The sequence below is a fragment of the Phalangium opilio genome, unplaced genomic scaffold (assembly GCF_054372755.1).
Source record: "Phalangium opilio isolate 3A_F unplaced genomic scaffold, DU_Popi_V2 ptg000009l_1, whole genome shotgun sequence".
NCBI classification, from domain to species: domain Eukaryota; kingdom Metazoa; phylum Arthropoda; class Arachnida; order Opiliones; family Phalangiidae; genus Phalangium; species Phalangium opilio.
The window spans coordinates 3,744,019-3,758,549 of NW_028324146.1; the positions used below are offsets into that span (position 1 = coordinate 3,744,019).

The window sequence follows — 14,531 nt, forward strand, 5'->3', positions numbered from 1 at the left end:
AATTTGAATTTTAGAGCATGTGGGTTTTATATGATGAAGTCACGTGACTAGTTTATTGATACCTGAAAAGATATGCTTAGAGAACATTGAAAGACAGGCTATAGGGAATGGGGGCAAGTTTTTGTTTCGTAAGGCTATTCTTACTCTTACAGCTACTATTGTTTAAGTTATTTTTATCTATTTACTTTAGCGTTTCATTCGTGTATTACGGAGCAGAAGAATTTAGCCTGAACTTTAATACCACAGATGAACTTTCAGATGTAAGTACAATAGCGCAAGAAGATAATATTTTTCAAGTCATAGCAGCTTCTTCTTTTCACCACGGATTCTTTGTATACGGGATTCTTTAGCCTTTCCGCGGCGTTTTTATCAATGGTTCGTTTCTTGAGAAAACTACACAGCTATGGCCAATAGACCCAACCAACAAATAAACAAGTTGGCTTGGTCTCGTCTCCATCTAAGGGATAGGATCACGTGACTAACGAAATTAACTGTAGTACCATCTGTCGTTGAGCGACGAAAATAAATCTCTTATTTTTCTGATTGGATTAGAGTCTGACTCTTGGGGTAAAATAGGTTCTGCGCATGGCAAAAACAAGCCAATCATATTATCCCTTTCTCGCCTCAAAACCCGCGAACGAGATCTGAGCCGTTATAAAAATTCAAAAGAATTGTTGGTTGGGTCTATTAGATCGATATTTAGTTCTCAAAACTCGGCTCGGCAACCCAAACCTAAAACCCAAGGCCTACCCCAGGAAGTCTTGAAGGATGTATTTATGAACTCCAGACTTTTATTTTCAAACAGGGGGCAGATGTAGTGATGCTTTCAGCCATGACGTCTCTGTACGAAAATCGTTTCGTCAATAATCGACGAGCGTTTTCATTCCCGGTTCGCTTCAACCCAATGGTCATAATATCGGCCCCACCTAAACCGTTGACATCATCGTCCATGAAGTTTTTCAATATAGATTTCCAGGTAATTCAAAAATGAAAACCTTCGCGGGCGACCATTCTACATACTTCTTTGGATGTGTTGATGTTATGCAACGGGAACTAGTACAGGATTCACACACTCTAAGAAATTTTTGTTCCAAACTGGACAAATAATTGTGCAAAGCCTCAACACACTGGGAGCACACTTTTGCGTTCAGCTTTGAACAGTAAATACAGGTACCAAAATTGAACACCAAAACAGTGTGCTAGGTTGAGCATGCACTTTCATGCTCATTGTTGAACACTTTGTGTGGTAGGATTTCTCCTTAGGGATTCCATTTTCACTACTCATTGAATTTCTCTATTACTACATTAAATCAAAAGTGGTCGCCGGCGTAGGTTTCCAAATTAAATATAAAATGCAACTATGGAGCTCTCAACTGAAAAAAAAAATAAATTAGACGCTCGTGCTCTTGCTCGTCTGCTCATTTTTGGTATCTGCAATATGGACTGTCGCTCAATATACAGCAACCACGAGAAAACGCAGAAATAGAGTTAGGAAAAAGAAACGCGGAGCCTTTTTGAAAAGTTTTTGGCTTTCTGCTAAAATATTTTTCTCTGAACGTAAGTAAGATGTATTACTAGACATTACTAATCCCATGGAATATCAGTGGGTGAGCGAAGCCATTAAGAGACAATATGAAATAGTTGATTCTATATAATACCATGAAGGGCTATACTTAAAACAGTCTTGGTTTTTTCTAAATCTGGACCATTTAAGCGTTAAGGATTTTAACTATTTATACTATGCCTTCATGTTAACGTATTTCTTAGGTCATTTAAAGGTAATGAGAAGCTTCGTTTGAAAACCTCTGATTTATATAACAAAAGATAGAATTAATTTCTATGAATTCAAAAATATCAAGCTTTTAATTCTCCCATTTCTGCTTATTTGGCAATATGAATTTGAAAATGCTTCGCATGAAATTATTTGAAATCCACTTTCTATGAAAGGTTAAAACGTTTCCAGTAGTTTGACGTCACAGATATATTTTTCACTTGAAATGGTGCCACTCTTTCCGCTATCAGACCCAGAGTTTAGACTGGCGAGAAGCTCGAGACGCGTTTAGGATTCCCGCGCTTTTTTTCCTCACGTCATAGTGATGTCATGAAACGGGTGAACAAGCTCGACAAGACAAAATTATTGATATATCGAAACTGAGTTTTCGTGATTTTCCAATGGATTTTAAAAATATAAACTTTGGTTCAATTATATTAAAAACTTGATATTTGAAAGTAGAGACTTGAAAGTGTAATATACTACCACTTTCGTGCTAAATTATGATATGATATTGTAAATTCCCATTCCCTTTAACTATTTTAATGTGGTTTTTAGCCTACTCGAAAATTCCAAAAATTCAGTCAATAAGAATCATGACGGGTTTTTGGCTTATGTTCGTATTATATTTCAACATTTATGTCGGCACCATAATGAGAAGTAAATTCTCATTCATAACTTACAATACCGTCGATACGCTGCGTCAACTGGTCGAAAAAGTCAACTTCAAACCAAGAATGCTCAAAGGCGGAATTGAAGAGAGACTAATATCCACTATGGCGCCAGTTAATAAAGATTTTCGATTCGTCCAAAGCAAAATGACCGAGGACGCATATTTCTCAAAGGCAGATTTATTTGATACCGAATTATTGGAAAACATAAAAGATGATGACTTTTTTTTCTATTCTTATCATCTACTGTATTTATTTGCCGGCCAATTTTACAAGGACTCCTACGACAAAGTCGAGTTTTACCAATCTAGACCAGTTTCCGAAAATTATATGGTATTTGCCTACGCCTTGAAATCGTGCAATTGTGCAAAGATAATTCAAAAATTTGATCGATGGTAAGTTTTAAAACCGCGATATCCAAGCTAGCTCAAGAAGGATGGTTACGAGAAAACAAGTGTCTTCCCTTTTAAGAGCGGCTAGACGAGACCTCCAGATACAAATTTTAGAAATTTGATTAGAGATACATTTTTGATCATAGGGAGACGATGAAATGGCTATAAAACCATTTTTAACCGATTTATGCTAAAACAGAAAGTCATTTAGAAAACTTTATCAAGAGGTTCTAAGTTTCAAAATTTGATATTCTAAGTCAAACACTAATTTATAAATAGAAATCTACCACTGGGACCTTCAGCCAATTAGAAATATTGACACCACGTGATCTTTCAGCTGGCAATGCGCGCTTTTAACATTTTTAAGAGCCTCGTGCTGTGATTTGTTGGTGGTCCCTAGATAAAATTAGAAGAGATGCTTTTTAAGATTGAACGTTGCGATTAACTCATAAATTTTTAAAACATTGTGAAAAATTATACAAATTTAACGTAAAATTTTTGGTGGAAGTTATCTTAATAATTTTGATGTTCATTTATTACTCAAAATCTATTTAAAGCATAGCGCGGCTCCTGGCTCATTAGCTTGGCAAAAGCTATAGTGGGCGGGATTTATACACGCACGTATAAATCCCGCCCACAAATGCCTCTAGCTTCGGCAAGCCAAAACTGGTGTTCGTAAGGAAAGTCAACTTGTAGGGGATCCACGGGAGCCGCGCTATGCTTTAATTAAACTGGTTGATTGGAAATTTCATTATCTTTTTAAAATTAACATTTGATTTGGCGATATAATGATAATCTTCTAACGATCTATACCAATTGAATTTGTTAATATTTATATCGATTTTACAATTTTTTTTTAACATTTAGTGTGATGGATTTATTCGAAACGCAATGGGCATATTACATATACAACGAAAATCATCATATCATGTCCCATATACAGTGGCGAGTGCCTATCACGGAAACAAATGGAATAACTCTCAGCGAATTCCAAAGTGCAATCTATTTATACATATACGGGGTGTTTCTCTCTATAATGGCCAAAACGCTGGAAATAGTGTGGAATTTTTATGCTCATTACGAATAATATGAACTGTTTTTCCATTTCTTCAACATTCCAAAATTTATATCAAGAGACAAATCAAAGGATTTAATCTACAAATACCTTGAAAAGTTTGCCATATAGGGGAATTATGCTACAAGATCAACTTCTTTTGTACACAGAAAAAAATGTGTTAGGAAATTGAACACAATCCCTGAACATCTTCATGCAACACTCTCCTATACATGTTCAAAAATGAGAACATGTTCAAATAGAAATCTGTTCTTTTTTCTAATGCATTCAAGCCATTTTGTGTTTGATTTTGAACGTGTTTTTATTTAAGTGTTCTGCCTCTGAACATGTTAATTATGTAGAAAATGTGTTCAGGAGCTGAACACAATCCCTGAACACCTTCATGCGACTCTTTCTACTATACATGTTCAAAAATGAGCACATGTTCAAGTGAAAATATGTTCACTTTCTAATGTGTTCAAGACGATTTTTGTTTCGGTTTTGAACGTCTTTTACGTGTTAAGCATACACTCTAAGAAAATGGGGCGCGTTTTAACACCTTTAAAAGTAGTTTGGGGCCAAATTTGACATCATTACAGGTGTTCATTTACACCCCTGAAAGGGTTTAATAACACTTATGGAGCAATTGGTGCTATAAAATGGTGCAACAGAGGTGCAGTTTAACACCTTTTTAACTCTTATATCGAACTAAAACTTAATTTTTACTCTCACATGAGTGTTGTGCAATTCTTTAAAGGGTGCGGCATAGCACCTTTCAGAGTGTCGCATAACACCTTTCAGAGTGTCGCATAACACCTTTCAAAGTGTCGCATATCACCTTTCAGAGTGTCTCATAACACCTTAAAGAGTGGGTGGTTTATTAGCAATCAGTGGTATATTCACAGCAAGGTTCCACTTTGAGTTAAATTAAGAGGAAAGTTCTTACATGCAGAACTATACCGCTTTAAGCAATGCTTGCAGGGCCGGATTAAGAGGGGGGCGAGGGGGCACTGGCCCCCGGGCGCAAGTCTTGTTGGGGGCGCATAGAGTTAAACTATTCCCTCTTAGGGACATTTGCTGTTCTGTTTTTTTCGACTAAAGGGGGCGGCCCCCGGTGCAAAATTGCTTAATCCGGCCCTGAATGCTAGTTCTAGCATTCAGTGTGAAACTGCATAAAAGTTGGTAATTTTTACCGACTTAATAGCCTCTGAAAAAGGCAGAAAGTTTTTAATTACTATAATTTCATCGGGTATTAAGTTGGTTTTGGAGGCCATAATATCCAAGCAGTAGATATAAACGTTCTTGTTAAATTTAATAATCTCTTTTCACTAAGAATTTTTCGAGCACCAGAAACGCGTTTGACCTAATCTACTCTACAATATTTAAAAAAAAATTTCATTTTCTACTCTAATGATTCTCAAAATAAAGATAAGACATGTCACAAAAGTTGGCGTCTGTAGTCGCCCTACTAACATAGTCTCGTTTTTTTGTGTCGCACAATACTTTTAAGAGTATCGCTTAACACTTTCAAGAGTGCAGTAGCGTTGCTAGGGTTTGAAATTTGGGGGGGGGGGGGTGGGGGGTTTAAGTTTATTATTCGTATATTAAAGATTTACAAACTTTTATTAATAAAGAGTACGGAACCGATCAGTTAGTGACTATGAGACAATTGTGGATGAAAGAATTTCACTCGTCTTTTATAAGTTCAGTTTCCGTTTGCTTTTAGTCCCCACTACTGTTTGATATTGAAATTCATCTCTACAAAGATGAAACTGAACGAAATTATCATAATAATTTTTTACACTATATTGCTACAAAATTTTAGGGGATACGAGCAATTTTTTAGTAGAATTTACGGATTATTTTAAGGGGGCTAACTTTGAAATTTTAGGGGCGCTAAAGCCCCCAAAAAGACTTAGCGACCCCACTGCAAGAGTGTCGCATGACGCTTTTAAGAGTGTCACCTAACACGTTTCAGAGTGTCGCCTAACACGTTTAGCAGTGTTTTACAAAAGTACAATACCCTCTGATTACGAATTTCTTTGTTAATTTTATTTAAAGGATAAAAATATATTCTTTCATGAATATCATCTTTAAAAAATGCTTAACAATCAAGTTTTTCAATAATTTTTTACTGTTTGTATTGACTTTAATATTAAAACATTAATGAAAATGAAAGACCTTATTTAAGAAACCCGCAGTACTATAATTTTCCATTTTTAATTTCAAAACGGTTTTAAAAAGTTTTATTTTACACCGAATTTACACCTTAAATTGGCCCCACAAAAACTCAAGGTAATAAAACTCTCTTTGGGTGTTTTTAAGGTGTAAAAAAAGTGTTTTCTTAAATTACACTTCCCTTTCTTAGAGTGTACGAACATGTTAAGTACAGTCGCCGCAATTAAAAACTTTCTCTCTCGCGACGTCTTGTTTCAACAATAAGCCGCAAATTATTGATCTGATACAATTGATAAAAAAACTTATCGTATATTGTTGTTTTAATAAAGATTTGCGGCTTACTGTTGAAACAAGACGTCGCGAGAAAAAAAGGTTTTAATTGCGGCGACTGTACCTCTCTCATTCTAGAGTCCAAGAGAGATATGTACGAGAATTTCTTACTTGTAATTAATAATTAATAGGTATTACTGTACTGAGGTTTAAGTTATTTTGCTAGTAAAAGGACTATTAAGTATTGAAATATATTTTTGTCTTGTAATAGTTACTTAAAACTTACCCACAAAAAGGATTACACCTTTAATATTCTGAAGGGCCAAGGCTTAAAAATCCTGCCCAAAACTTATGTGCTGTTACTTTCGGGATCGGTTTTCTTATTAGCACATTAGCAGCAGTAAAGGTTGCAGACGAATTTTAGGGAATATTAAAATTTCCCAAACATAAGTAAATGCAATTGCAAAAATGCTTTGTCAGAGAGTTCGTCTCATCGTCTGCGCTTTGCCAAGAAACGTTTTCAAGGCGTATAGTTAAATTAAATTCGCATTCCAAATATTTATTATTTAAAAATATGCTTACCAGTCTGGTGATTATTTTAGAGGGGTCTAAGTTTGAAATTTGGGGGGGGGGGGGGAAATAGGGGGCTTTACCCCCCCCCCCCGAAAAAAAGGCCTAGCGACGCCACTGAATCATTGAATTGTATAATTACTTCAAGTTTAAATTCATTCCTGGGCGACAAAGAAAAACCATGGATATAAAGAATGCGCGTGAGGAAATAGGTTTTCACGCTATATGATAAGCAACTTCCTATCTCCGACGGGACCTTATTCGGTGTATACTCTGTTCCAGCTTTAGTCGTCAGCACGCACAAAGCTACGTTACATAGAGATCTAGCTTAGAGTGTGCTGAGAACCAAAGCTGGAACAGAGTATATATCGAATAAGCTTCGACGAAGTACGCCTTCAACTACAAGGTTTACAGAACATGAAAACAAATGATCGCGTTCGCTGTTCCTAAATTTTTAATGCGTTCATTGTGAAAGTGTTAAGATTTTGTGTTCAACTGTTACAATTTTTCCAAATAGAAACAAAAATTAGAAGTTGAACGCCAAAATTAAGCGAAGTGTTCAATAAATTACACTTTTTCATCACTTAAACATATCAAGAAACCAAAATCTGATTTTTGAACACAAAAATGTGTTCAAATCATTAACACACTTTTTTCTGTGTACAATCTGTAATTTTGCTCAAGCACTCGTGATAAATTACGGCAATCTCGGCCGTATTAATACGTAATGTTCTGTCTAACAAGGAAAAATAGATTATACTAAGCTTTCTGGATCATGAGGATAAACAAGTTCATTAGAAAGTAGTTTGCCCTGTGTCTGAAAACCATATTTTCAGTTTAGTTAAAGCAATAAGTAATGTTACAACTAATAAATGTCCAGGTAACTATAGAACGCGTAATAAAATTGAGTGCTGTCATACAGGGTGGCTTCGTTATTTGTGGCCAATAGCTTCTATGGGATAGTATTATTCCACTGAAAATAGTATGTTTCCTACCATATTGTGTTGCAGGATTGATAACGTGAATAATAGATATGTAATGCAATAGACTGCTGTAATCGAAATAATGTTTAACGTATTGCCTACAGTTTAAAGGGAGGGTGAAGTAGAAAATCAAGTGATTTTTTATCGATTTTTCTACTAATTATAAGACCAGTCTGCATAGTCAAACATTCAGGAAATACTTCCGAATGATTTTAAAATTCAAATTAGGTTAAGATTTTAAGGATAATTTTAAAGAAGGTCCTCCGACCAATCGCGTAATGCCTTGCCTTTTTATTAACCAAATTTCTCGTGGCACGCTCCATGTCTCGCGCCATGATTATCACGTCGCGCGCGAATTTTATCAAATCTCGTGATAAATTTCATTCAACACGTAACATGCCACGAGAATTTTGTTAATAAAAAGGCAGGACGTTACGCGATTGGCCGGAGGACCTTCTTTAAAATTATCCTTAAAATCTGAACCTAATTTGAATTTTAAAATCATTCGGAAGTATTTCCTGGATGTTTGACTATGCAGACTGGTCTTATAATTAGTAGAAAAATCGATAAAAAATCACTAGATTTTCTACTTCACCCTCCCTTTAAACTGTAGGCAATACGTTAAACATTATTTCGATTACAGCAGTCTATTGCATTACATATCTATTATTCACGTTATCAATCCTGCAGCACAATATGGTAGGAAACATACTATTTTCAGTGGAATAATACTATCCCATAGAAGCTATTGGCCACAAATACCGAAGCCACCCTGTATAATATCCAACTGAACTATAGTTCAGTACTCTAAAAAAGGCTTAACCATTTTTCTCAAATATTACAAACGCTTTTATGCAAATTATTGTTATAAACGGCATAATGTTCGATTTAAGGCAGAGGTTAACTCTGCTTTTTATGGACTTATGCGAAACTCAATGGGCAAATTTCATTTACAACGAGAATAACTACATCATGTCTAAGATCCGTTGGAGAGTTCCAATCACGGAAATCAAGAACATTGACCTTAGAGACTTTAAAATTATAGCCTATGCGTACTTTTACGGGATATTCCTAGCTATTATCGTAGTAACCGTAGAAATTTTATGGAATTTTTTAACAATCAACCAAACTGCACTTAAAGTATAAAGTTATCTCCTCATTTATTCCCTGTTTCAACTCTATTAAAACATCCGGGCAGTGCAGGGCTGTATCTAGAAAAGCATAATAGTAATTACTTCATAGCAGCGAGATCCAGAAGTAGGAAGAGGACTAGAAGTTCGGAGGAAACCTAATTTCTCACTCGCCATAAATAAATATACTGGAAAGACGTAGACTGTTGACCCCTGCTAGTGGTTTCTGAATTTTCTTTCCGGAAAAATAGACGCTCTAAGCAGAATATAGCCAAACTAAACGAGGGAGGGGTAGGTATAGGGTTCTAAATCGGTAAATTACCATGGTAATTTACACGGTAATTTACCACGGTAACTGTAATTTACGATTTTCTCGGGTAAATTACGAAAACTGTAATTACCCTGGTAATTACCGTGGTAATTTACGCTGGTAAATTACCACGATGGTAATTTACCACCGAATTTTCATTTCTTTCACTTGGAAAACGGTCTAAAAGCTCCATATTTTGCTCTACCCGTGCAAGCACACATTTCCTCCCATGAGACATGATTAAGTCATAAAAGGTCGAACGGCAAGCGTGGGAAAAATTTGATTAAGGAAATGAAATTTGATTTTCTCGTCTATTCTTGTTGTCGAGTTCGTTTACGTCAGCTGGAAAGCTGTAGTTGTTAGAAATTTCTAGAGATGGGCCAATACCAATATCGGTACCGAAATTTGACTAAACCGATATATCGGTATCAGTTTAAACTGGTTTCGGCCCTTCTCTAGAATTTTGTTCTAAAATCGTGAAATAGCAATAATTCGCAAAATTGTTAAGAAGAAGCAAGTGGATGTTGCTGTTCAAAAGTATTTGGAGCTGCAAACAACGAAACTCGGTGTTTTAATAATGTACGATACTATGCTTTAAAAATAATAGCTGTGTTCAAGTGACATTTTTCATTATTTAGCTTATAAACGATCAACATAATTTAATTTTTGAATTTCGTTTTACGCGGTAAATTACGGCGTAATTTACCATTTCCAAAATTACCGTAATTTTCGAACCCTAGGTAGGTAGGTTCCGCCGCAGGGGAGGCAGAGATAAAACTTTTAGGGCCCAACCGGAACTCTTCAAATTTTTTCACTCAGAACTACGCACGACGGAAGCCTTCTAAAGTACCGAAGTTTGTTCACTAGTGCCATGGGGTCTATTGAAAATGCTACCCTTAACTTCCAGTTCTCATCCTACTTCTGTTTTTGTTTTAAATCCACATCAATATTGTCTCTAGGCCAAAGGTCATATTATTGACTTGAACAAATTCTATGGTTTAAATTAATTGTAATATTTTGCAATTTTGTTGATTTTTTTTATTTTATTATATTATATTTTTTGGCTGACTGCATGTTTATTATGTATCAAAGCCCACGAAGCACTTGAATAAATAATATAGATCATAAATTAGCGTGTATAGAGGAATTGATCCACAAATGTAAGTTACTTTTTCGGTGATTCTGGAAGAACGTTTTATTGACAAAGTTGTTTCCAAGGTTCTCTTGAGAATAATTCTCTCATTAAAGTGTGGGAGGAATGTATTTGTTTACCATATGGTACAGACCCTCAATAAAAATGATTCTTTTATGCCTCACCTGTTTTTTGACGAGATACAGTAGAGACAAAGGACTATAACAGTCGTGGGTTGGTAGGAATATGTACTGTACTATCGTAAACTATGCATTTGCAACTGCCGGTACTTTAATAATTTTGTTGTCCTAAACAAAGGCTTAAATTAACTTCTATGCAGGTAATGTACGGTTTTTTTCTCTATACTTTGTTAAAATTTTATTAGATGATTTCACAAAAGCTGCTGGTTAAATAGCGAAATGAAAGCGAGGTTAGCTTCATTTCCAGTTTCGTGTCTTCCCGGCACTAAATTAACAATTGTTTACTTTAATAAATATACATAATCCAGTTATTTTTGCACTTTGGTATGTGTGTTTATTCATGAAATTATTAATTCTGGAGTCGCGGGTTTCATTTATTTTTCTCGATATGCTCTTGTTCTTCTCTCAGAATTTTAGAATAGGTTACTAAATTGGTTTTAACAGTGGTTTAAACGATTAACTGGTTTAAAGATTAACTCGTGTTTAGAAATCTAATGACAGACTTAAGGAGCGAATAGAATGGAATTATTTCGGAACAAACCTTTCGATTAACGATTTATGACTTCTTCTAAATCAGTTGATTGAAGAAACGTGCACCCGTTATTTTTGTATGAAAATAATTTATTTTATAGATTTAAATGCTTTTACAGAGTCCATAATGAATGACTATACTTGTTCTGGACTAAGGCTGAAATTAACTTTCATGCAGGTCAATCTCAGGTTTTTAAGAAACGTGTTTTTCCTTTATTTATAATGAAATTTTATTTCATATTAGAATGTTTTGCTTCAAGTTGTTAAACGATTTCCTAGTGGCCAACCAATCCTGAAAGGACTGGAAGCAAACCTTTTAAACAGCCTTGCCAGAACACTTAACTTTACGTGAGATATTTCTGCCAATAGAACGTTTTCAATAGTCTGAAGCTTGACCACCATGTTTTCTGGATAGGCAAAGCGATAGATATGACCAGAAGTGAGATGAGACTAGAAGTGAAGGGCTCTAGCATTGATAGTAGATCCTGGCACTAGTGAACAAATTTGAGGATTTTATGCCGCTTCCCACGCGCTAAAACTAGAGAGAAAAAAATTGGTCGAGTTCCAAAAATATTTCCTACCCCCTTCCCCTCAACCTAAAGCCGCGGAACACGGACGCGGGTGCTGGAATCTAGTTCGGCCGTCTACCGCCACGAGCGTCTCACGTTTTGGAGGGAAAATTGAGAAACCGCTACCAGAGGGAAAACCGTTCGTGTGTTATCAAGAATATTCACTTTCGCCGAGTGAAGAATTTGGTTAGCTCAGTACTTCTGGTCTCATCTCACTTCTGATATGACTTAAAAAAGGAAGCCCTACGTATCGTCTGTGGGTGCACATACCAAATTTTCTGTCTTAACATATAAAGCAAACGATAGCTATTGCAGTCCAATTTAGAAAATGTTCTGTTATTAAACAGCGGTTTTACACAAAATATTAATATTTTCAAAGATATGAAATTCACGAGACTGAGTTTGGACAGTATGGAAAAATGTTACCAAATAAATCTTGGACTGGAGTTGTCGGACATCTATCTTCCGGAGTTAGTTATTGTCCTAAAATATTATAAAAACCGAATCTGTACAAATTAATACAAATCACTCTTATAGAAAGCCGATTTTGCACTTTCGTCACTTTCCGTGACTCGGGGAAGAAGAACTGTTATTGATTTCAGTGTCCCATACATCCACGACACGTTAAACTTCTTCGTCGGTGTTGAAAACGCGACTAGGTCAGCAGTCTTATACTTGAGCCCATTTGAAGTTAATGTAAGTATAAAATAGCTCAGAAACTGCTTATACTAAATTTTTAATAAATATTTTAGGTCTGGATAGTAGAACTGACTTGTGCCATTCTGGTTCTAATTCTTTTGTTCGTGTACTTTTCCTTTCGTCATAAGTCAGCGTTTAAATTTCGCAGTTTTAAGATCGTCTTTGGCATTGCTGCGAAACAAGGTATTTTAATTACCTTAAATAATTCAATACTCAACTAAGTTTAAAGACTACAGACCCATTTTTCAAAGGGATGTCGCAGTTTCGTCTGGTTGATGGATTTGACGGAACATCCGGTATGTAGACAGCCAAGACGTTAGATGGTGCTTCAAAATTACCAGTCCACCAAAGTCCTTTATTTTTGAAGCCATATCTTTCGTTTTTGGATCCACATACAATGGATGTTCCGTCACGTGGTCAAACATGAGACTTTTTAGGCCCGACCTTTAGAAATGATCTATTGAATTCTTCTAAAGCCAAATTTGTGACAGTAACTGTTGTAGCACAGCACCGATTTTTCCCGTCAAATTCTACCTGTTTTATTTTTAATAATTGCAGATGTTAACGTGAACAATATAAAATCACCAGCTTCGTTTGTGATACTTTTATGGCTCATGACTTGCACAATCTTAAATATTTTCTATGGAAATGCCCTCAAAGCCTCCACTAGTGTTCCAACGAAAGATAATTTAAATACCCTGGACGATTTAGCCTCAGTTCTAAGATTGGGAAACATGAAATTTTTCATTCTGGGAAACACTGCTATAGAAGAGTATATTGCAAAAATGGTAGATGTGCTCATATTTGAAGTTTCTGCCGGTGAATGCATTGATTTGAATTCACACAGCCTCCCACGCCTTACGGAGATCTATTTCGTCGAGCAAGTGAGATTAGAACATATAGAGCAACTGACTTCGCTGAAATCTACGAAAAACGAATTACGATGGTAGAATCTCGACTTCGACTTGGTCTTAGACTACTAAAACGAGGATACCCACCATCTAAGGTTCGTGCAGTAAACGAACCTCTTATGACTTTGAACACAGCAATTGGATTTCGAAGGAATTTTACTTGTCAAGGATCGTTTAACTGGGTGTAAGTTCATTGGTGAATACATAGGAAAAAAACGCTAAGTGCAGCCTAACAGCCATTTTAGCAGACATTTTTTAGCGCCAGACATGATTTTTACCTTTTTTGAGCGCGATTCGTTTTGAATCAGATTGTTCATTGATGGGAAAATCAGGCTCGCGATTCCAAGCGGTAAAACGAAAAGCTAAGGTATCAGTGTCGCGGCGCTCCAGGGTACAAAAGACGAGTATTGTTTATTTGTTTTGTATCCAGCATAGTAGTACGATTTTCGTAGTGAGTGAATAGGCAAGGGGGTTGGAAGAGTTTTTTTTAATATATAATGTTTGAGCCGCTCCAAACGGATGTCACTAAAAGAGCTGCCTGTTAGACACTTTGTGTTTTCCTATGTACCTTTGATAAGATCCAAATACCAATAAAAGAGTTACTGATACGCAAGCTGATGGTATTACAAACTGGGTTTTATGCGTCTTTCTATGTATTGGCTCTGTTGTACCTTTCGCTAATACATTGCACATTTGTGATTATAGTTTAAAAATGTATGATAACAATATTGCGCGTGATAGCATTATAGGTTTATCTGAAAGTGGATGCCTGCAAAAGTGGAAAGACGAATTAGTGTTTCCCATGGCGATGCAAGACATGAAGGATGAAGAAGATGGAACAGATATAAACTACATCGGACTCTCTGATTTACGAAGCACATTTTGTTTGCTCTTCATAAGTTATCTTGGGTCTTTGGTTGTGATTACCCTACAACTCTGCAAGCGACTGATAAAATGTCTCTTGACATAGGTTTCGAAAGAAAATTGAAAATCAGACAATCGAACATTTGCCAACTGCCGCGACGACCTCGTTCGTAATTTGCCAGAATTAAAATTCCACTTCAAAATGGCGATTTCTACATGTCTACGTTTAACGAGTACAAAATACAGTTTTTCCCGAAGGTGCATCAAGAAAAAAGTGCCTTTACGGCTATTATAAG

General features: G+C 35.9%; 1 long non-coding RNA gene across 2 annotated transcripts; it reads right to left on the bottom strand.

The window, feature by feature from the left end:
* Nucleotides 1–5,922: 5,922 nt before the first annotated feature.
* LOC149713394 (uncharacterized) lies at nt 5,923–6,965 on the bottom strand. Of its 2 annotated transcripts, none has more exons than XR_016370987.1 (2): nt 6,919–6,965; nt 5,923–6,833 (listed from the first exon to the last, which is right to left on the bottom strand). It is a non-coding gene; the product is annotated as an uncharacterized LOC149713394 (long non-coding RNA). The 2 variants fall into 2 exon arrangements; XR_016370988.1 differs by having other exon boundaries at nt 5,923–6,838.
* Nucleotides 6,966–14,531: the final 7,566 nt, after the last annotated feature.